The sequence below is a fragment of the Rhinolophus sinicus genome, linkage group LG09 (genome assembly GCF_036562045.2).
Source record: "Rhinolophus sinicus isolate RSC01 linkage group LG09, ASM3656204v1, whole genome shotgun sequence".
Classification (NCBI taxonomy): domain Eukaryota; kingdom Metazoa; phylum Chordata; class Mammalia; order Chiroptera; family Rhinolophidae; genus Rhinolophus; species Rhinolophus sinicus.
The window spans coordinates 15,319,586-15,341,815 of record NC_133758.1 but is presented as its reverse complement, the minus strand read 5'-3'; the positions used below and the strand labels follow the sequence as shown (position 1 = coordinate 15,341,815).

The following is a 22,230-nucleotide window of genomic DNA, read 5'->3' as shown; positions in this document are numbered from 1 at the left end:
AAAAAAACAAAAAAAAACACACACACACACACACAAAAAAACAACAACAACAAAACATTAAATTCAAGTAAGTATTGATACTAACATTGGCAGCATCCATGCCATCATGCTCTTGAATATTTTGTGGTCTCTAGCCAAGGCTTGTCACACCAGACAACAAGCACGCAACAAAATGTACAAAAGAAAAATTCAGTTGGCTATTGCACCCAGTACATTGCAAGGATATTAGGATTTTGCTTTTTAAGTTGTTTTAAGACATCACTGTATTAGTCTTTGAATTTCTTTAAATAGATTTAGCCACCTGGCCTCAGATCCTTAATCTGGGCATTGAGATGTGGAGATAAAAGTGATTAAAGCAATGTTTTATTTTGAGTAATGATGGTGAAGAGACCTACATGAACTGCTGAGAAGTTGGAATTCTTCTAAAATCTGTAGCAGCGAAACTCTAATGCTGACCAGATTACTAAATGCTCAATCAGTGCTTCAAGTGGCAAATACTCAGGATAGAGAGTAGAATAGCTAAGTTATCATATTAATTGCTTAAAACATAAAAGTGTTTTAAAGATCAGTCACTCTATATTTAGAAATGGCTTTGAGATTTTTGATGAAAGGCCCTTTATAAGTATGAAAAGTTTCACTGTTCTATTATTGATCACGGTTGATAACAGACGCCATCACAAACTTGCTCTGACAGAATTGGAGGAGGAGGTGTGAAACTTTGGTTCAGCAGACATAATCCCATTTATTGTGTTTCCTAACATTTCAGTGATACTGTTTATTCTCTTAATGCACTACTGTCATTCCTTTTATTACTGCTATTTTATTATCAGTAGAAGTAATCATAGTATAATTAATTGATTTATTACAGGGTACAGTGGAGCACATGGCGTTTCAGAATATCTTAAGAGGCTGAATAGCAACAACAACAAAAAAACTATTATCACTAAACTTGAATTCTTTCTTTTTTTAAACAAATTATTTCAGTTCCTTTTTTGGTGCTTCAGAAGATAATGCAATTGCAAAGAGATGTACCCTGTGGACAGCTAAAATCAGGGACAGTGAGCTTTAAGGATTGTCAAGAAAGCTCTGGGGAGTGCATCTAATCTGGAGAGAAGGTGCAGTCCTTTCCCCAAATCTGCTGTTTAACAACCCAACCTCCTGGCCTACCCTGTGTATGCTACACCAAAGGACATGATGGAGTGACTTAGAACCCTCTGGATTTTCACACGAATACTTTTTGTAGCTTACAGGGTTCCCTTCATGCTTAACCAAAAATCAAGTGTTTTTCAACAACAACAAAAAATAAATAAATAACAATATAAGTGACATAATCTGTCAAACACTGCAGGTTTTCAGAAGTCTGGCACGTCTTGAACTCCCTTTAACCTGAGACAGCCAGTTTGGATTAATTGGAGAGGTTTCTGCTCTTAAATTTGGCCCCAAAATAATGAAGGAACAGAGTGAATTCCTGTTTCTACCATAAGATGCCCTATTGCTTGGACCCATTTTATCTTCTCAAGAGAAATTAGACATGAAAAGTAGGCAGAGACAAGGAGGAAAGAGGACCATGGTAATACCAGGCCAGTGGTTCTCCACCAGCAGCAATTTTGGCCCCTAGAGGACATTTGGCAATGTCTGGAGACATTATGAGTTGTCACAACTGGGGGAGGAGGGGTGTACTATCTGGCATCTACTCTGGCAGAAACCAGAGATGCTTCTAAACATCCTATAGACACACAGATCAGTCCCCCACAACAAGACATATTCTGGCCCCAAATGTAATTTACACCAGGATTGAAAAGCCTTGTGCTAGAGGAGAAATCATACCAAAGGGCAAAAAGATTTAAAAAACTGATTTGGAGAACAGATATTCTACAATTTGATTTATATTTTAGTACTAACTCTTACTAAATACAGTGACTCGTGCATTTTAACTCAGACCTGAGCTGGAATATTTCAAGAGACCTTCATATATGTCTTCTGTCCACAAAATAAAGGAGAAACGATGGTCAACCAAGCAGCCTGCTAATTAGCAGGCAGATAAAACACATCAAAACTTGAGTATTCCCAACTGGGCAATTTCAAAAGCGAGCAATCCACTAATTAAAAATGCTGGAAGTCTAGCTTTTTCAAAACAGGTTAAATACTGGCTAGGTTCCTTCACAAATAGATTCCCAACCAATCAAATCTGACTGCTCTTTTGCCATCCTTTCCCATTTCCACCTTTTTCATTTCCTGATCTCATGCTGCTGCACCTTCCTCCCAGTTACTGCTATCTTTTTAACAGGCTTTTCCATCCCAGGCCTCCTGCTAGATCGAGAAGATAAGGACAAATCTCTAGCTCTCCCAAACCTAATAGAACAATCACACAATTTCTGATTATATTTTATCTTTGAAAAAAAAATACCTATATCACTGGTGCTCATCATCCATAGCAAGAAGACACAAGGCTATAATGGATATTTGTAACTCATAATGAAGGTAAATGTGTTACTTTTGCTTCCATCTACCCTCCCACTGAGCTTCCTCAGACCTGCCAGTTAGTCAGCATGCATTTCCTCAACAACTATTCCAGTACATCCCAAAGTGAACGTGCGGACCACCCTACATCAGAATCCCCAGCCGTGCTCATTTCAGCATCTTAGGATTCATGAGACCTAGTGAGTCTGGATCTCTGGGGATGGGGTCAAGAAAACAACAACAGAACAAAACAAACAAACAAAACGTGCTTTTAACAAGGTCCCCATGTAATTTCATGCACACAGGAATTTGAGATCCCCTAGCCTACTCTCCTGGGAACACAAGACAGATGCATGTCCCACATGACCGACAGTTTCCTCTCTCACTTCCTATCTTAAAATCCCTGCCTAGGTTGCCGGTTTTAGCAGCACTTAACACACAACCATCACATCTGTATCCCAGCAGTTCTTGCCCAGACTAACTTTCTATGTACACGGTGCACATGGCCTCCCCTTGGCCGTCCCTTACTCCCACTCCCTCCTGGTGTACCTGAACATGGCACACACTTTTATATCTCCATGTTTTTGGATCTCTATTTTCTTTGCCTGGGCTGTTCTTCGTATCTCAAAAAATAATAGCAGCTAACAGTCAGTGAGCTTAAATATGTGTCAGACAACTGCTGAGCACTTCAATGCACTCGTAGTATCTCCATTTTATAAATGAGAAAACTGAGGCTCAGCTCAGGTAGAAAACTGCCCCAGGGTGACAATAAATGGCAAAACTGGCCAGCACAGGTGCTGCCAATGCTCAAAGCCAGTGAGTGTTCTCCCCTACCACATAAATGCTTGCCACCCCCACCCCCACCCATTAAGGACTGCCAATCTCACCATGACCAGATCAAATGTTACCTCCAGTCACTTCTCCCCAGACAGAATGAATGTATTTATTTGGGCATGTTCATTCTTGTGTCCACAAAGCATTACAGAATTACATACGATACAATACAAATATAAAAGTAAATATTTGAAGAAATCAAGAGACTGAAAAACAAAGGCAGGAAAACAATAAATCCAGAAGTGTTGTGAGCTTATCAAAATGTACACTTTGAAAGACTGGAGAGGGGGTCAAAATTCTACAAGCTACAGAGTGGGCAAAGCAAAGAGTGAAACAAGATTCACAGCGAGAATTGGATGAAAACACAGATTGTTCAGGAAATCCATGAAGGTGACACAGTAACATGAAAACTGCCAGGGATAGAAGCAGTCTGAGTATTTAGTTCTCACCTCTCCTTTGTTCTGTTTCCACCCTCTACCCACGATGAGAATAAATGACAGAAAGACCAGTAGGAGGGAAAGCAGAATAGCAAGTGGATGATAGAAATTATTCTTCCACAAGGCTGAAATGGACTCAACTGCTCAAGATTTTTCTAATTTTACCATAACCTAGGACAGACATAGTAACTTACACGTGATTTCCTTAGGAGGCAGCCTGACAATACCCAAACTTTCCTTTTATTTGAGTAGTTCTTCATAAGCCCTTTCTAAAATGTCTGACATTTCAGCACTAAACCACCAAAGCGAGGTTTGGGCAGAAGTAGGACCAAACACTCCATTTAGAGAAATGATATACAGACAAAATTTTTAATTTCTATAATTTCCCATCTACTATATTCATTAAACTTGTGATTTGATTATTCAAATTTCCACTTTGCTTATATGGACCACGAAATCAAAACTATCAGTTAGACCAGACGAATATCAGAAAATAGCACGGGGAATTTGGATGGAAACCTGGATTTTAGTAGCGACTGCATTAACCAGCTCTATGGTCTGAGCCAGTCCCTGGTCTCTCAGAACCCATTTTCGTCAACTGTAAAGTAAGTGGGTTTGATTTCCATTCTTGGAAATAGGGCAGGCTATGACACCTCACACACACACACACACACACACACACACACACACAATATTGGGTTAAAAAAATTTTAATCTTCCTTAAAATACCAATGAGCTGACTACAGAGCAAGGAATTATCAAGCCAAAATCAAAGTGAAAGCTGGAACCTAGGGAGGAAGACATTTTGCCCTGAGGATATGTGCCAACCTAGAAAATTAATGGCCTCTTGGGTCTAAAAGAACAGAAGTGAAAACCCAGGACCCACCCAAAGTAGGTATTTAACAGGAGATAAGGGGATAATAGGATTTCCAACTTCAAGTAGTTATTATTAAAGTAAATGAGTTAATTAATACTTGCTAAACACTTAGGGGAGTACCTAGCCTACACTAAATACTCAGTAACCAATATCTGCCATGAGAGCCTAATACATACCAAAATCTAGATAATTAAACCACATAAATATGTAAAATTGTGATCTATTCAAGAAAATCTGAGTCTCACATTTTTATGACTACTAGTTCTGTTAAACAGGTCAGAGACTTTCAAATATTCTCCTGGATTTTAGAAATAGCCAATATGCTTAAAAGTGAACAAATCTCACCTTCTCCATGAATCTCTGCAGCACAATCACACTGAAAATTCAGTAAGCATTAGATTTGTTTTGTAAGTTAATTTACCTTTAGAATATTCTCTATACATCTCACCCTTTCGACATATTTCTGTATGCTGTATAAATGATATGCTGTCAGAAGTTACGTATGCCGACCAATGGCCCAAGCTTAGAACATCGACTAAATATCAAGTAGGTTTAAACTTGATTTGAAATGAACAAGTGTGAGAGTTACCTAACTTTGCTGATTTGGGGTAATTAGAGTTGTGTGTTGGTTCTTTCCATACGTCATGCCCAGATCATGCCAAACACCCTATTGTTTCATGAAGTCAGAAAATAACCAAAGGGTTTTCCTGCATTGCGCTAAGACTGGACAAATCCCTACTCTTCTAAAAATATATTGATTTCCCGATGAACGCTTCACTACTCAGAATGCATTGGGAGACTGAGGCTAAGTTTTTCCTGGAAAGATAATCACTCTGAAACATGTTGAATTCTACCCCATCTTAAATCCTTCGCTCTGCAACAACAAGTACTATTAAATATCCTCCACATCATCATGGAGACTCACAGACTGCATACATCTGTGGCTCCTACTAATTTCCTAGTCCAGGAAGAACCCTTGGCTGAGCCCTCCACACAAACTGAGATGGCATATGCTCTCCGTCAGTGCCAGATGAATTTAGAGTTCAAAATATTTCATCAGCAAAGAGCGTGTTCAGGATGTGCACATTTTCATTAGCAGGCAGTATAATAAGAGCTTTAAGGAGAGTAATCTGAACTCAAATGTGAGTTCTCCGACGGAGGAAGGAAGAGTGGAGGAGCTTCAAATATTGATAGACAATGTCCACACAACCATGAGCACTTCTTTCTGTTTCTGTAAGAAACAAGATATACTTCATAATGAGTGATCTGAGTGACGAGCACCTTCCAGCCCTTCCCAAATCGACTGAGCAAACGATGAGGGTTGTGGCAAGGGGTCTCACACAAATTCTAAGATCCTTCAAATATAAAGAACAGAGACCTGGGCTTTCCATTTTCCTATCATTGTTGTCAACACTAGCTTTCTTAGCACTAATGAGTTTCCTTATGCAATAAATCTAAAAACTCAAAGGTCAAGTACAAGATGATCTTATGGTTTATATAAACATATAAATTGGATAAGGAAGGGTAAAATGCGGATGTACTAGGGGAAAAGTATAGTGTAGGAAAATTTGTTCAGAGGAAAATGATTTCAGTATCTTCGCCTTTATTAACCTCCAACTTAAACTTTCATGAACATGTCCTTCAGAACACTGTTTAAAACAATGCTATTTTCCTTAAGTTCAAAATAAACTATTTTTTCCAAACTGTACACTACACTTATCTCAGATATTTAAAATATGGAGTTAAATGCATTTTTTAGTGCTACAAAACAGGAAAAGAAATTCAGATAATATGAAAGGAACTAAATAAAACACATAATTATTGTATTATAAATATGACAGTAGTGTTCCTTATTCTGAAACTCGGAAATCTTCCTGAAACTCAAGGTGTATAGCGAGTATATTATGAAATTGAGACAAAAGTAACCATGAAGTCTTTATATCAATCCATACAATTTGGAAGTATCAATGGCAATCTAACTTGAATAATACATTAACTTGAATAATCTAACAGGAAAGACATGGGTGTTATTTAGCATCCTTGCATTTCAAATGTGTGAAACCAACCAGCCAGTTCCTTCCTCTTAAAGAGCTGTCAGTCCTTCTTCCTTAGAAGGATCCCATCTTCCTAATTAAGAGCCCAGAAAGAAGAAGAGCCATGAATAACTGAGGCAAGAGTACAAGGGAATTCTACACGCCTCCTTTGACTTTCTGAACTGTAACCCGTCTAAAAGCACTTAATAAAAATCAGTCTTCCTAGATACTGTTGTTGGGGTGGGGTGGGGTAAACTTATTTAAAATCAATTGAGAATAACAGCTGGAAGTAAACTGCCATATCTACAGACTTTGAAACATACCACCTAAGTCCAATATTACACAGAGAAGCTTCCAAGTGATTAAATTAAAAGTGAATATAATTTGGGGAAATTTTTAACTAGGTGCTCGGTATCTCTCAAAGATGTATTTTCAAACATGCATCAAAAAATGTGAGAAATAAAAAGTAGATACTTCAGAAGACAACATGTTAAACAACAAAGGAATATATTTTAAAATATGCTTCATTTCATAATGGAGTAGAATATATAACTCTGATAACCTGTACATGTGATTATACAGGTATTTTTCAACTAACACATGTAATTTTTATGTTTCAAAATCCATAATACTGTAATGACTTAAGACATGCAAATTGATATTTAAAATGCCTATTTGATAAATAATTTATTACATTTATTCCAATGGCGAGGGAAAAGAGAGCCGAGATGAAACGTATGACAGTTTTATCTTTTCTCCTTCTCCCCCTATACCTCTGTTCTCCCTAGGGTACCATTTGTGAGGCTCTGAGAAAGGGCTGCTGGCTTAATTGAAATATTTGTAGGCTGTAATTGCTCTGCATAACCACAATGGTCCACTTTTCCCAAATGGCATGGATTCTTCTTGCTTTCCTCTTTTCCTTCTCTTTCCTTTTATATTTTAACAACGTCTACTTCTCCTGCTTCTTCTAGTCTCATCTCATCTCATTCCCTACTCCAGATGCTTAACTAATATGGGTGAAGCCAAACAGTTTGACATATTCAAAAACCTTCCCCCAAATCCAGTTTTGCTTACAATGATCACTCCCATAAACTCGAATTTTCATTCTGTCCTTTCAGTGTCCCAGTCGTCTACCTGTGTTTAACACTGCAGCCTCTGACCTGGCAACGACAAGCAATCAATCTTACATGTTATCTTCAGGGGTCATGTCTTAGTTTTAGGCCAATTTTCTTTGTATTTAGGCTCAAATGTGCAAACCGCACTATATTACTCTGCAAAACATCAATGAGAAGGCTTAATTAAGTAACACTGACAGATAAATCCATTTCTTTCACAGTAATCAAATCAAAGCAGGTTGACATAACACAGGAACTTAATACAGTTATTCCCTTGTAATTGGAAAAAGGCCCTTTACTTCTCATTAAAGCAATCTTCTGGGTATTGGCATAATAAGAAGGCTGAGAGCTTTAATACTGCCCTATAAAAGTCTCAAGATACAGACCCCTTAAGCAAACAAGCCAGATTATCTAATTCCTTGATCACAGCAGAACATGTAGTTCCTACTGTTTTAAACTACTAATTCTTTATCTCTGCTGCAATTAAAAAGAGGTAAATCAGTATCAAACGCATACAATGGAAATCTATAAAAAATGCATAAACTGTTTACAGTTTTATAAATCTATCTCCACATGTATTTGAAGGGAAGCAGTCCATTAAAAAATGAATTTGGAATACTTCACAAACGTGAAATTGTAATAGCTTGGGTCGGGGGAATAATCTCTTTATTTTTACTTAATGGGCTCAACAGGATGTATTTTGCCTAAATATACAGTCTGATCCTCAACCATACAACTCTGACAATCAGAATTGTGAGAGAAGGGCATTTGTAGAAGAAGAACATGTAATTTTTGTAGCATTTAAAGAACAGTAAGTCACCTAGTGAACTATAAGCTGCTCAGACCAGACTGAAACCCACAAAAAAAACCAACAGTATATACCAAGTTCATACTCCTAAACTAAACAAAGTCAATTTTCACCCTTCACTGCAAATTTGAGGGAGTTTCTGCTACTTATCTAATGGCATCTGACATATAATCTAAGCTTCTGATTCTCAAATGTGGCTAACCATCAAAATCCTCCATGAACCTTAAAAAAAAAAAAAAAAAAAAATGGATATCCTGGCCCCACCTGGACAATAATAACGAAAAGATCAAGGACTGAAGTCAAGAAAATAATATATCTTTAAATTTTCCTGTGTTTCTCTCCATTTTTTAAATTTTAAAACATTTTAATTAAATTACAACACAGGTAAAACTAGGTAATTTGTTGTGTCTTGACCATTTGCGAGTAGGTTGTTGCATCAGTCATATCCTTTTATCCCAAAGTACTTCTGTGTGTATTTCCTAAGAACAAAACCAGTATAGTTATCAAAATCAGGAAATCTACAGTTGATATAATGCTTTCATTTAATCCATAGTCCACGGTTGACAACTGACCTCAAGGATAATAAACAGATTTAACCAACCACCAAAAAAGAGAAAAAAAGAGAAAGAAAAAAAGTCCAGCATTACTCACGGCATTTAATCAGCATATCTCTCTCATCTAGTATTTTAATCAGTAACAGTTCCTCAGTCTTTCTTTTCTTTTGTAATATTGGCATTTTTGAAGAGCGCTGACCAGTTATTTTATAGATGTTTCTTAACTTGGCTTTACCTGATGCTTCCTTGTGATTATATTCGGGTGGACATCATACTATAATACAAAAGCGGCCTTGTGTCTTTCCCAGGATGTCACATACAGAGCCACATGATGGCCTGCCCCTTTCATCTGTTATGCTCATTCCATCACCTGGTCAAGGTATTACGGGATTCTCCACTGCATAATTAGAACTTTTCCCTGTGCAACTAATCAGCAATATATGGGGAGATACTTTAAGACCATTCCAACTAAGTTTTATTATGTTCTTATTGAAAAAAAAAATTGAAACACAAAAGCATATAAAGTAAAAAGCGAAAATTCCCCCACCTTCAATATCATTGATAACCCTTAATGGTTTTCTAGGCAGCCTTACAGATCCTCTGGTCTGTGATCAACTGGTTTTAAAACCCCATAAATATAGGGCAATAAATGCAAAACTTAACTGAAATTTCTGTCCTATCTGAATTGGTAAGAAATAGTCCTCGATTGTTTATTTATGTGCTAGTGACATCTCAACGGATAAAATTATTAGTGCTTGCCATGTGACATAGGTGGGGGTGGGGAGGACAGCGACAAGATTAATACATGAAGGCATATTATACTATTAACTTTGAAGGAATTCAGTCAAGATAAAGACAAGATCGAACCACCCTCTTGTGAATCAACGCAATGCATAAAGCCAAGGTAAACGATCCATTCTGGAGTCGGTGCTGCTTTGAATGGCTGTCCCTTGCATCTTTGCACATTCTCTAAACCACTGCGTAAAAAGGAGATCCAACCATAGCAGTAGCACTTCCCATAGAGAAGGACCCATATGACAGGCAGAGAAAAATCCAGTGCGGTTTTCATGGGCCGGCAAAACAAACAAACTAGGAAACAGATCTAAAAGGTTTTTAAAAGTGGGACGTAAACTAACACCTTAAAAAGAATATATTGTCCCACATTTAGAGATCAGGTGTACAAATGAACTAGTCACAGTCAAAAAGTGAGGAGAAAAACTTAAGCATAGAAAAGACTGGAAGCGGAACTTGGTCATTTGATAGAACATATATGCATATTATATACTATTGAGTGCATTAACTTATTATCATCAATATAAGGTGGAAATAGTCCCTTTAACCCTTGGGTGAAGCCCATGTCACTTTATAAAGTAAACAGTGATGGTGGATTTCAACTCTGGATTATAAATGCTGAGAAAAATTTCCCTACAATTCCATTTCAGCCAAATGCCTGGCAGATGTTGGCAAAGGTTTTTCATAGTCAGGCTCATAAGTGTGTGTATGTGTGTGTGTAGTCAGAAGAATGTCTGGTAACCTAAAGGGTTTTTACGTTTTATCTCACAATAATGTAACCACACTTTTGTGTTACGCTATCTGCTTTCCAAAATGTTTTTTTATATTCATCTCATTTTAAATGATCTATCTGGAATCACAGAAAATATGAAACTGGGATCAAGAGAAGTTGCATTCTTAAGTATAAGCAGACTAATACCATTTTTCAAAAGCATGAAAACAAAAATCAAAAGAAAAAGAAATTGGTAATTATCTCCTAAGAGAGGCCATTGTTTTCTCCTCTTTAATCCTAACAGGTAACAGAATACTTGCTTAAGTTCCCTAGAACACTTGCAAAACTAGGAAAGGTCGATGGTATTACAATGACTGAGTTTCCCACCTAGCAATATGCATTTTAAAATCGTATCAGCAAGGAAAACAAACATTGCTAGTCTCCCCCTCTGAGCTTCCCTGCCTTCCATACAGCATCATTTTACCAACATGACACAAGTTTGAGAAAGGCCCAGGTCTGTAATAGCAGGTCTGGTCTAGAATAACAAAAATAGACTATTCCCCTAAATGCTGCTACTCTTACTTTCACTTTCAAGTGTTTTAAAACATTCTCGTAACTGAAACAGTCCAAGTACATCTGCATTAACTACTAGTGCTGCTTTTGGGGGTAGAAATTGAAAGACATTAGAAAGAATCAACTGGTATTTTCCTAAGTTTACATCAATCAAATGCATGGGAATAAGCATTTTGGTTTTTTAGTTGGTCTGCAACTTGGATGTTGCCTGCCTTTTGCCTATCTGATAACTGATGGATTATTAGTCAGAAAAAGATGAGTTGCTATGGTGTACCGGTCTTACAAATTCACTAAGTGGAAAGGTACAAAGCTGTAACTCTTCCTCAGGAATGGAAGAAATGTCCTTAGTTTGAAAGGAGATAGACACAAAGACCTGAAGAATGACGATAACCAGGCATCTTGAGAGAAAACAAGAAGCAGGGAAGGGGTTCAGGGGAAGCCACAGCTGTCAGTAGAGAATAATGATTTATCTGATGAGATTAGCAGAAAGTTTGATTAGTAAAGATGCCTTCTTAACATAGCAAAGATTGCAATACTACTTTAAGATGTAGTTGTAGGAAAAAACAGTGCCTGCCAAATGTGGTCTGTAACAGCACAAGCTAGCCATGAGTGATACAGTGGGAAAATAGCCACTAAGCCAGATTTTATTTGATTTATACTGATGATTTTTATTAGAATACATGGATCATTGCTTCAACCTTTCCATGTAAAACCAAATCAAATTCAAAAACTCACACATCAGTCACCTAACCTTATGTCATTCCGTCTGCTTTACTAAAGTTGAGCCACATTTCAGCTGATCTGTCCTCGATAAATCGTTCAGCTACTCAAAACTGTTGGGCCAAATTCTGGGAGGGAAGTGGTACACAAAAGAAACCGCTAAATCTGCAGTTACAAATAAGAAAGCCAAAGAAAAGAAATACTGCAAGCCTCATAAATACAGAAGGAAATCAAAGCAACATATAGTCAATGCAAACCAGGACAAAATAAATTCTTTTCATAGAATCAAATGTATTGTAATTTATCTTTCAATGGTCTACCTACCCCTCAGCTTCATCCTACTTTAATTCAAGGCACTGGACAGGGCTCTGCAAAGCAACTGCTCCAAAACCAGAGAGAAGGCCACAATTATATGGCATATGGAGATCTAATCAGTTTTACAAATTAAAAACATTAAAAACTTTAAGATAAAAATTAAAAATATGAAATAATACATTTGTGGAAAGCCTCTATACTATTTATAAAAACTGCTTCACTAAAAGCAATGAAATTGAATTACACGAAACATGGCAATGAGTTTCCAAAGGAAGAGTACCTGTATCCTACTTCCCACCATTCCTTCACCTTATTCTTTTTGTGTTAGCACTTTTCCTTTCTTCCCAAGCAACATCGCGATTTCAATTTAAACCTATAAGCAGCTATAATTATTGTTTGAATATCCGTTTCTAGTTAAGAAATCAGTTCCATCTTCATGATTTCCTTTAGTCTCCCAAACTCCTGAAATGCATGTTATTAGTTTCTCTTCACGGAAGGTAAACAACTTTCCCACTTAAAGGCCACCAGCGGGTCTCATATGCAATGTCTTCTAGAGGCTGTGTCTGTAACACATGGTAGTGCCTTAGTTGAAAACCCAGTGACTGTGAAAACTAAGTGGTCACCAAACTTTCAGGTCCTGGTATAACTCTCTGTGGCTATGTTTTCACCAATCCCCATTTCTACCCACCCCCACCAACCCCAAACACACAGGAAGTCTGTATGTCCCGTCCTCCTTTGCAGTAGAATTGGATCATGTGACTAAGATTTGGCCAATAGAATGTGAGAGGAAGTAACGTGTGCCGTTTCCAGGCCTGGCCCCTAAAACCTCCCATGTAATCCTTTATGCACTTCCTCTTCCCTCTTCCTTTAGCCCAATACAAAAGATCTAGTGAATCCCTGAGGCCCCAGGGGATGGCCAAGCTAAGGCATGAAAGAAACCAGACCCAAAAGACTGCAGGGGCCAGAGCCCACCCCACAGCTCTTGAGACACCAGAGGGAAATAACCCTTTGTGGTGTTAAGCTACTAAAGTTTGGGGGTTGTTTGTTCCAGCAATTAGCATACCCTGACTAATGCATCCTCAAAAACAGGCTTCCGTGAATTCTGGTGCTATGATTCCATCTTCCAAGCAAAGCAAACATACGCAGTTAGAGCTGGCACTAGTCATAATTATGAGGCAGGGGAAACTGGTCTTTGAACTATCCTTCTCTCCCTTTCAAACTTGTTTTCCCCTCTTAGTATTTCCTCCCTCTGAGCACCAAATGTTCTCAGGCTGCTCAGTCTCATCTGTCTCAAGAAAATAAACCTAATACATTCATTAGCCATTCTTTCTTTCAACCATTATCTTGCAACCAGGAGAGGTGAGCTGCTGGCGACTTGTAATTTTGGAGAAATTCTTCAGCATCTCAGGGTCTGTGCATCTTCTTCTGTAAAATGGGAATGATTATATCTACCCTCTACTACTGTTGCGGTGATTAGAGATAATTTAGGAAAAATATCACCTGGAACACAGAAGTGCCACTCCTATTTTTATTGTGATTATTATTATGATAGCATGATATTTGATATCAAAGGGGATACAAAAATCAATGTAAAAGAGGGCTCTTTCTCTCTGAAATATAAAACCTAGACTGGGAGACATAAATAAAGAGCAGTATTTGATTACTAAAAGAATAACAAATATCATGGAACTTGAGAGAAAGGCGAGTTACACAGTCGAGACTCATCACTTTTGAGATACTGGCAATTTAGGGTATAGAAAGGAGAAGGAAAGCAGTGGCATCCTGGTGAGCCGTACTGGCAGAAGTAGATTAAGATAATTTTAGGTACAGTCTCATCTAAAGTCCCCTCATGTAGAGAATTTGCTGGCCCAGGTAAGTGGAAAGTCCAGAGACAAAGCAGGTTTTAGGGTTGGCATATCCAGGATCCATCATTCCAGCAAAGACAAGCGTTCCTTCCATCCCTTCACTGTGCCACATCCATGATCACCTTCCACGTAAAGCTGGAACCAATCATGGTTATGGGATTTCTGGAACAACCTCTTCCTCATTCCTCTGCTTACTTGTAGAGTTCAATTTATGAAAGAGCAAAATTTCTCCTGAACTTTGCCTTGACGGGGACCATCATGGAACCAATCCCGACAGCCAGGGAACACAGGATTACCCTGGCGTTAGTCCAATCCCCGCCGTCCCCTGGAGATGTAGTAATCCCACACAAACCACAAGGACACCACACACTGGGGAAGGAGTACAGTATGTGTTAGCGAGACAACCACAACTGGGGATAGAGCCTCAAGTGCCATCACTGTATTAGTACATAGTGCGCAGTTTATAGGTAGACAGTACTTTGTGAATGGACACGCACATCCTGTCAAAGTCTTCTCACTGGTGTCAGGATAAGAGCAAAGCTCTCTCCTCCCTGGTCCCTGACAATGCTCATGCAGGACCTGAACACTTGTTTCCTCTAATAGCACACACTCTGACCCACTCCCACACTTCCCTTCTCTACGTGGCCTGTTTCATTCCTATATCAACTCTCAGCTGAATCATCACTTTTTAGGGGGAAGATTTTGTGTCCTCCTAGTCAGGTGGCCTGTCATTGTCCTTCACTGGGCTTGCATTTTTATCATTCTCAAGTGATTCCTTTGTCCCCTCACCCTGAACAGTAAGCTGCATGAAGACAAGGGGTGTGTTTTGTTTGTTTCCCATCTGACCCCAGTGCCAGACAGGGAAGAAGGACTCAGTAGCATCTTAGTTAAATGGCTGGGCCATCAGCCTCTCCAATGGGCTATGCACACAGGAAAATATTAAAAACGCTAACATAATTCCTAAAGTTAACAAAACATTTTGCAAATCTCCTATGACTCTGAGAAGGATAGCCTAATACACTGAAAATTCATAATGTTTTCCTCTATCTACTATTAACAACAGAAATTAAACCATAGGTATGCCATAAAGATTAGCTTTAACATGTTACATACAACACATCTTTCTCCATAATTTAAATAATAGTTTCTTTCACAAATATGCAAGTGTGGATTACGATTCAGCAGGAAATATGCGGATGAATACTCTTAACACATTGAAACACTTGCCAGTCACTTGACAACATAGGAGTTAATGTACAAATCTCAAGCTCAGTGATTTCTGTAGTCAAAATGCAGTGAAACAGTCAGATTTCATGTATGTTTTATCCCCTGACAGAAATAATCTCTTATATGGTCATTGTAAAGGGGAATATTTGCCTCTTTATGCTCTCTTTGATATGCACCCTAGTGATTTGATACATATTATACAACCATTGGCGTCGGGACAGAGGAGAAAACAACTGTCACCTCTACAGTTCAACAGCTTTTTGAGACTTGGTGACATGACAGCAGGACAGAAAGGGGGTTAGGCACTCTATGTCCCTTATGCAGACGGCAGTTACAGCTCAGCGTTTTTTGAAAACCTTTCCACTGAAATTTCCCCCACTGATGAACAAGAGTATCATTAATATCGAAAGTTCTGCTTCAAGTATAACAATCAGAACACCATGGTCACAACAATAAATACCCAACAGCAGTTTGCTGCTTTCGACTTTTCGAAGCACTTTCACAGGCAGTGTTTCATCTTCCTTTACAACTACATACATCAGAGAAATGAAGGGATGGTTCAAGTCCTCAAGGAAAGGCACTGGGAGAGCCGGGAGGAGAAGCCCTAACCTCTCCTCTCAACCTCTGTCCAACCCATTTTCTGACTCTCATCCATTTTGTTATGCCATGAAAGACATATGTTCCAAATGTTAGCACCCCAAATTTGGACGAAGGATGTTCTCTGTAGAATAAGGTCTCTTTCATTTCACAAATCATTCAGAATCCCAATTTCCGAGTTACCAGGACTTTTCCTTTGGGTTAAATATACCCCCGAGGAGAACTACTATTTCAATTGACACTGATTCGGAGAAGCATTTTTAATTCGTTTTTATGCTCTTTCCCCCTTCACCTGCACAGAAACATAGAGAGTATTTTTAAATGGAAGGTACATATGAAGAGATGAAGATACGTGTTACTTTGTAAGCTATACCTGAAAATTCTCAAAGATAAGAATGCATAACCACGCCACTTCACAATTAACCCACAATGAAGAAAAGTGCTACGGTAAATAACAGACAGCTTAGGCAAACTCTGCACATCAGTAAAAGTTCCTAACAGCTTGCCTTTCTCTTAATTGTGTTGAGCATAACAGTATGGTCCAGAATTAAACACTAGTTTATCAAAAGATGCAGTAACACCCAATATCCACTCCCTCTTCTTCCTTCACAATAGACCTATGGGAAGTTCTATTGCTACTGTTTTTCGTTTGTTTTGACCTAGCGACCCCTCCTCCAAGTGGATCAGGAGCAGGTGACCTCATCTCCAGTTCCAGATGTAGAGTCTCAGTACTGATGCCAATCACAGCCTTTGCCTTGCCCTGAGCAGGGATGGGTTTCAAACTGAGCACTGAGGTACTAAGGTCTATCTGCCACTGGGTTCCTGGGAAAGCTCTCCTCGCTGTAAGACACAAATCAGGAGATGATTCTTTTTTATCTTCTCTGGATCTTCTCCTGTTTGGGCATGATGTGCAGAACTGCAGCAGGAATCTCCTTATCATTCCTAGGATGAAGCCGGTGCACAGAAGAGGGAAAACACCAGAGATTTCAGAAGAGGGTACATAAAGCAATCCATTCCCTTATGTTTGAGCTAATTTGAGTCAGGGTTTTCTTTTGTTGCAGCTAAAAATATCCTAAAAGAAACAGGGTATCACTCCCCATCTCTGCTACCCCAGAAATAGGCTTATGAACTTAATGCTCAATAAGGTTCTACCAACGCTGGATAAACCTTGACCTCACCTACTAAATCTCGACTTCACCTACTTCTCCTACATCATCCGCTGGCCACTCACATTGGTCCGAGCCTCACAGAGGTATCACTTTCATGAAGAGTACCAATTATGTGCCCTACAATTCCCCATTTATTGGGTTGGTGCAAAAGTAATTGCAGTTTTTGCAATTCTTTTTTTCTTTTAAACCGCAATTACTTTTGCACCAACCTAACAATTCTTCTCTGCTATTCATGTATATCTTCTCTCTCACCTCTCCTGGTCCCGGTAGCCCTCTCTCAAATACCAATCAGCCAGCAAATACTTACATGCACTTATCACCAGTCAACTAATGACTGTAAAAGGTACCAAAAGAGTCCTTTCTCCTGATTTACCTTTATCAGTCCCATACACATGCACATACATGGTCTCACCACTGCCAAGATGGTGGCTGAGAGGTGGGGGAAGGGTTGGCTTTCCAGACCCCAGGCCCTTAGGGTGGGCCTTAGGGAGATCCATCAACTCCTGAAATTGTTGCAAAATTTTACTCATGTATTTAGCTCTATGCACTTTTTGGGGGAAAGAGTCTATAGCTAGTAGTGGTTTTTCAAAGCAGTCCCTCACCCTAAGAAGCTTAAGGACCTCTGCTCCAAACCACACTGTCTGGATGTGTGGCACGCTCTTGTCATTACAGTAATAGAGGTGAGGGCAGAGAACCTGTTCACCAGATCTCCATATTTCTTGCTCCATATTGCTTAACCATCTTTAAGTATTAATAATACTGAAGTTTTGCAATCATTTAGACTACGTAAAATTTTGTAGACTCTCCTGGGCCCTCAAAAACCATTCATACCCTACCCACTGCAATAGAAGGAAAAATAAGTCCCATTACTTAAAGATATAGAAAACAACTTATTTTTAAGTTTTGGCCTCTCCAATTGAATTATGAATCCTGAGCTCAAATTAAGGAGCTAAAACATACACTTGAAAATAATAGCTAATACTAGCAAAAAGTTTTAAGTAAAGTAACAAATCGTAAATAAACATCAAGAATTGTTCATTGAGATTATTTTTGCAAAGGAAGTGGAACTTCCCAGGGAAAGTTTCAGAGATGCAGCAGGACTTCAAGAAAAGGTAAGAAAGAACAAGAAGGGAATCCCACAGTACAGCCAGAGAAAGGGTGGAATAGAGAGAGCCCAGGTAGCAAAAGGCAAAGCTTCAATCTCAAGACACACTGAAGAATCAAGACGGGGTTTATTTCACTGAAGAGTAAGCCTAATAAAGTAGTGAGAGACAAAGCAGAGACCTGGATCTTCCCCTTCAGCAATGCTTACAAACCTTAACCACGTTCTTCTCCTTTCCTCTCTACTGACTCCTTTCATAATAAGGATTTGAAAATCAGTTCCCCTGCCCTCAGATTTGCCCCACTCCAACCTATCATGAGCCACTGACTGTCACTTCTCCATACAAAATCTTTAGTGGTTCCCTACTGCTTTTGCTATAAAGTTAAAATTCCTTAACCTCACACTTAAGGTGCTAGGGTGATCTGTATTTACCTTCTTTTCTTGTGTTACCCTGAATAGCACAGCTATTCCCTTTTGTGCTCCAGTCGCATCAGACTCCTCACTGTTACCCAATATAACTCCAATTGTCTGGTCTCCATGTCTTCCCAGTACTCCCACGCAGTAAATGCATGTAGAATGAATAAATGAATGAATGAGTCCACCAAGGGAAACACACACACACACACACACACACACACACACACACACACCAATCAATTACATATATCAGCATGGTGTCTATCAGTAGAGCTAAGGGATGAGACACAAATTCTTCACAAGCTGAAATGTATTTAATAAATTCCCCATAAAGGACTTTCATAGAATTTAATCTTTTAATAATTTAACTTCAAGGCTTTAATTATGTAGGTGGTACATGACAGATATAATCTATATACTACTTAATATTAAGTGATGAATTGTCTTCTCACAGCAAATAGGAACTTTAATTTGGCCCTTGATGGGACATGGTTTATCCTTTTATATAATGATGTTTCATTACCATAGGATGAGAAATTAGAATACATGTGTATAATAGGGTATTCTAGACATACCCAACTTTAATATACATCTATGTAAACACATTTGCAAATTGTTTTTCCTATCTACTATCTAAATTGATAAAGTTCAAAGGCATTCATACACAAGGATTTTAATAACCTGTACTCTGTCCTCAAAAATCTATGCAAATATAAATCATCCCCGAGATTCACACCTTTACAATCATTCAGGGTCTCAACTTCAACCTCACTTCCATGGAGAGGCCTTCTCTGGCTTCCCGAAAAGCGCACGCCCAGTGCCTTCGTACCCCAGAATCATGCTCACTAACCCCTTACACTGCTCAATTTTTTCACAATATTTGTTACAATTCAATATTTATAGATAGATGGATGGATGGATGGATGGATGGATGGATGGATGGACAGACAGACCGATGTATATCATTGGTTGACATCCTTGTTTATTAACCCCCCCACATCAGGATGCAAACTTCAGGACAGGCGCACTGACTATCCACACGTGTGGCCCAGACTCCAGCCTTGGGCTTTGCTAAGATCAATGAACATTTGTTGAGTGAATTACATGGATTTATTAAACATTAAAACACAGAATCTTTGTCATGAGGAAAAAGAAAACATAGAACAAAAATCAGGGAATTTGACAAAATAATGATAACAACTGAAAGAAATTTTTTTTAATATCAATGGAAATACACTATTACAAGGCACAATATGATAAAGCATTTTTTCCCATTATGGGATTTATATATTTTTAATTATGTCATTATGTGTTTTATTTATCTAAAACACTGAGTGGGAGATCTATAAAAAAATTAGACAAAAATGGAATAACAACTTAATTTGCAACATAAAAAAAATCTACGAGATGAAATTCATAAATTATTATCCCTTTAAAATAAAAGACAGATTTGAAATAACATAACTCTACTACCTAGTTTACTATTGGTTTACTCAAGGGATTGTATACAAAGCTCTCCATTTTCTTGAGGAAAAAAGTAGAACCAGCTGGTATACTTGTATATATACAGTGCCCTTCAAAAGCTCCTGTTAAAGCCACAAATAATCGCAAAACTTGTTCAAATCAAATGGATAATATATTGTATGTATGATTTTGCAAAGTCTTTACAAATATCCAGGGATGGCTTTGCACCCCATTTAAAAGGATTTACTATAAAACTGCACCAGCATAAACAAACAAAACTATTCTCAATATTTATACTCATAATAAAAAACTATGAAGCTCTATATTCAGTTGTGGTTGTGAAAATCCTTAGCTCCTAGATTTTCATTGGCTCTAGTCTAATACACAAAACAAACAGGCTTTTCAGTTTAAATGAAACACACATATATTTTCCCTTTTGGTGTCCATATACCAAGCGTTTTTCAAAAATTCAGTAACAAGGGAGAAAAGTAAAGCAGTAAGTGTATAAAATTTAAAACATACCATGGCTCTTTGTTATACTCATGTAGAAATGTTTAGACCAACAGGAGTGAAACTGGTTGTTAGAAGTCTTTCTTACAACATGTTGGCCTCAAAAGAGGCTGTGAATTACGGGGTGGAGAAGAAAGAAAGGAGGAGAGACCAGAAAAATGCACAACGAAGCAACTGGGCTGGGATAGGAATTGCAAGGTGGGTGCCAAGATGAAAGCGATTCTCACCCAACTAAGACTGTAGCTCCTCCTTCTTCAGAGACTCCCAGGCTGGGAGCCTGATTCCACTGACCTAGTGTCTCCAGTCTCATAATCCTGTCTCCTCTGTGGCAGAGGACTGATGGACAAAGCAAAAGGCTGGTCAAACAGTTGTCACAAAGTAAAACAAAGGGAAACTACCCTTGGCTCCCCACAGCTTTGGTATGCCTCCGGAATCTTTTGTTGCTACTCTTTTTTTTCTTCTTTTATCTTTTTTTTTTTTTTTTAATTCAGAAATGTTGCTTCAGTGTAAATAAGAGAAATCAAAGGGAGAAAAGACTCTTTACAAAACAAGCTTTCCAAACACACCTGTCCCCTATTTTGAGGATTCTGTGTATCTGTACAGATATTAGATGCTGATTTCTAATCCTCCAATTTGCTCTATAATTTCCTGTAACTTAGAATCTCTGTAGCAGTTAATTCTCAAAATTCAGTGAAAATGCACATCACAAGGAGGGTACACTAAAATCAAGATGCTGGTCCCATGCCACCATACCCAGTGGAGCCCAGGAATCTGCAAGGTTCAAAAAGTGTCTAGCATGTTATGATGCAGGGGTACCCAGCCTGAGAAATGCTGGGGGGTCAATTAGAGCCAGAGTTTCTCTAATTCCCACTGACCCTCAAACCAATTGCCGGTGGTCTGGAGCACAGTTAAACATATTCTTGGGAAGCTCGAAATCAGAACTTTTAACAAGCCTCTCCCACCCTCCTCTCAACTTCTCTCCACGCCACCCCCCCCCCCCAACACTCCCCCTCCAACACACTCTGATGGCAGCCAGTGAGTTGGAATCTCTCTTTCAGGTTCTTTGGGAGACGCCTTGTCTACAGGTGCCTATGCGCTGCCATTAAAGACATAATCATGTTCAGAACCTCAAGCCCCAGGCCAGAATCAGGGAGGATGGTAACCATCACCCTCAAGTAGAAAAGGGAGCCCACAGAATACGGAGAACTCCAGAGAACCTAGGTATTAACAATTAATGTACTGATATCAAAGCTCATGAGCAGGAACTATAAAACACAGGTAACATACAACAAACAAACAAATAAGGAAAGAGTCTTTTTGTGAGGGAAAATTATCTGCCATTTTCCACAACGCAATCTGCCTCCTGAATACAAATAAACACCACACAAGGAGACATAATTTTTAAACAGACCTAGAAAGACTCAAAGTTGCTTTCAAATCTCCCTCACACGATTCAGCAACACTCAATGATGAGAGCCTGTTCTTAAACAATCTGAAACCGCTAACACCTAAGCACATGTGAAATATCAAAACAAAACACTTCCCCCACATCCCAATCCCGACGCCCATGATGAAAAGCAGCCGTCATCTGATTCAATCAGACCACATTCAAAGCAGGTGGTTCTGAACATTATTTGAGCCAAGTGTGC

The 22,230-nt window shown here is 38.6% G+C and overlaps 1 protein-coding gene across 23 annotated transcripts in view; it reads right to left on the bottom strand.

The window, feature by feature from the left end:
* TCF4 (transcription factor 4) overlaps positions 1-22,230 on the bottom strand; it is a 345,626-nt gene that overhangs the window by 233,113 nt on the left and 90,283 nt on the right. The gene's annotated exons all lie outside the window — the stretch shown is intronic.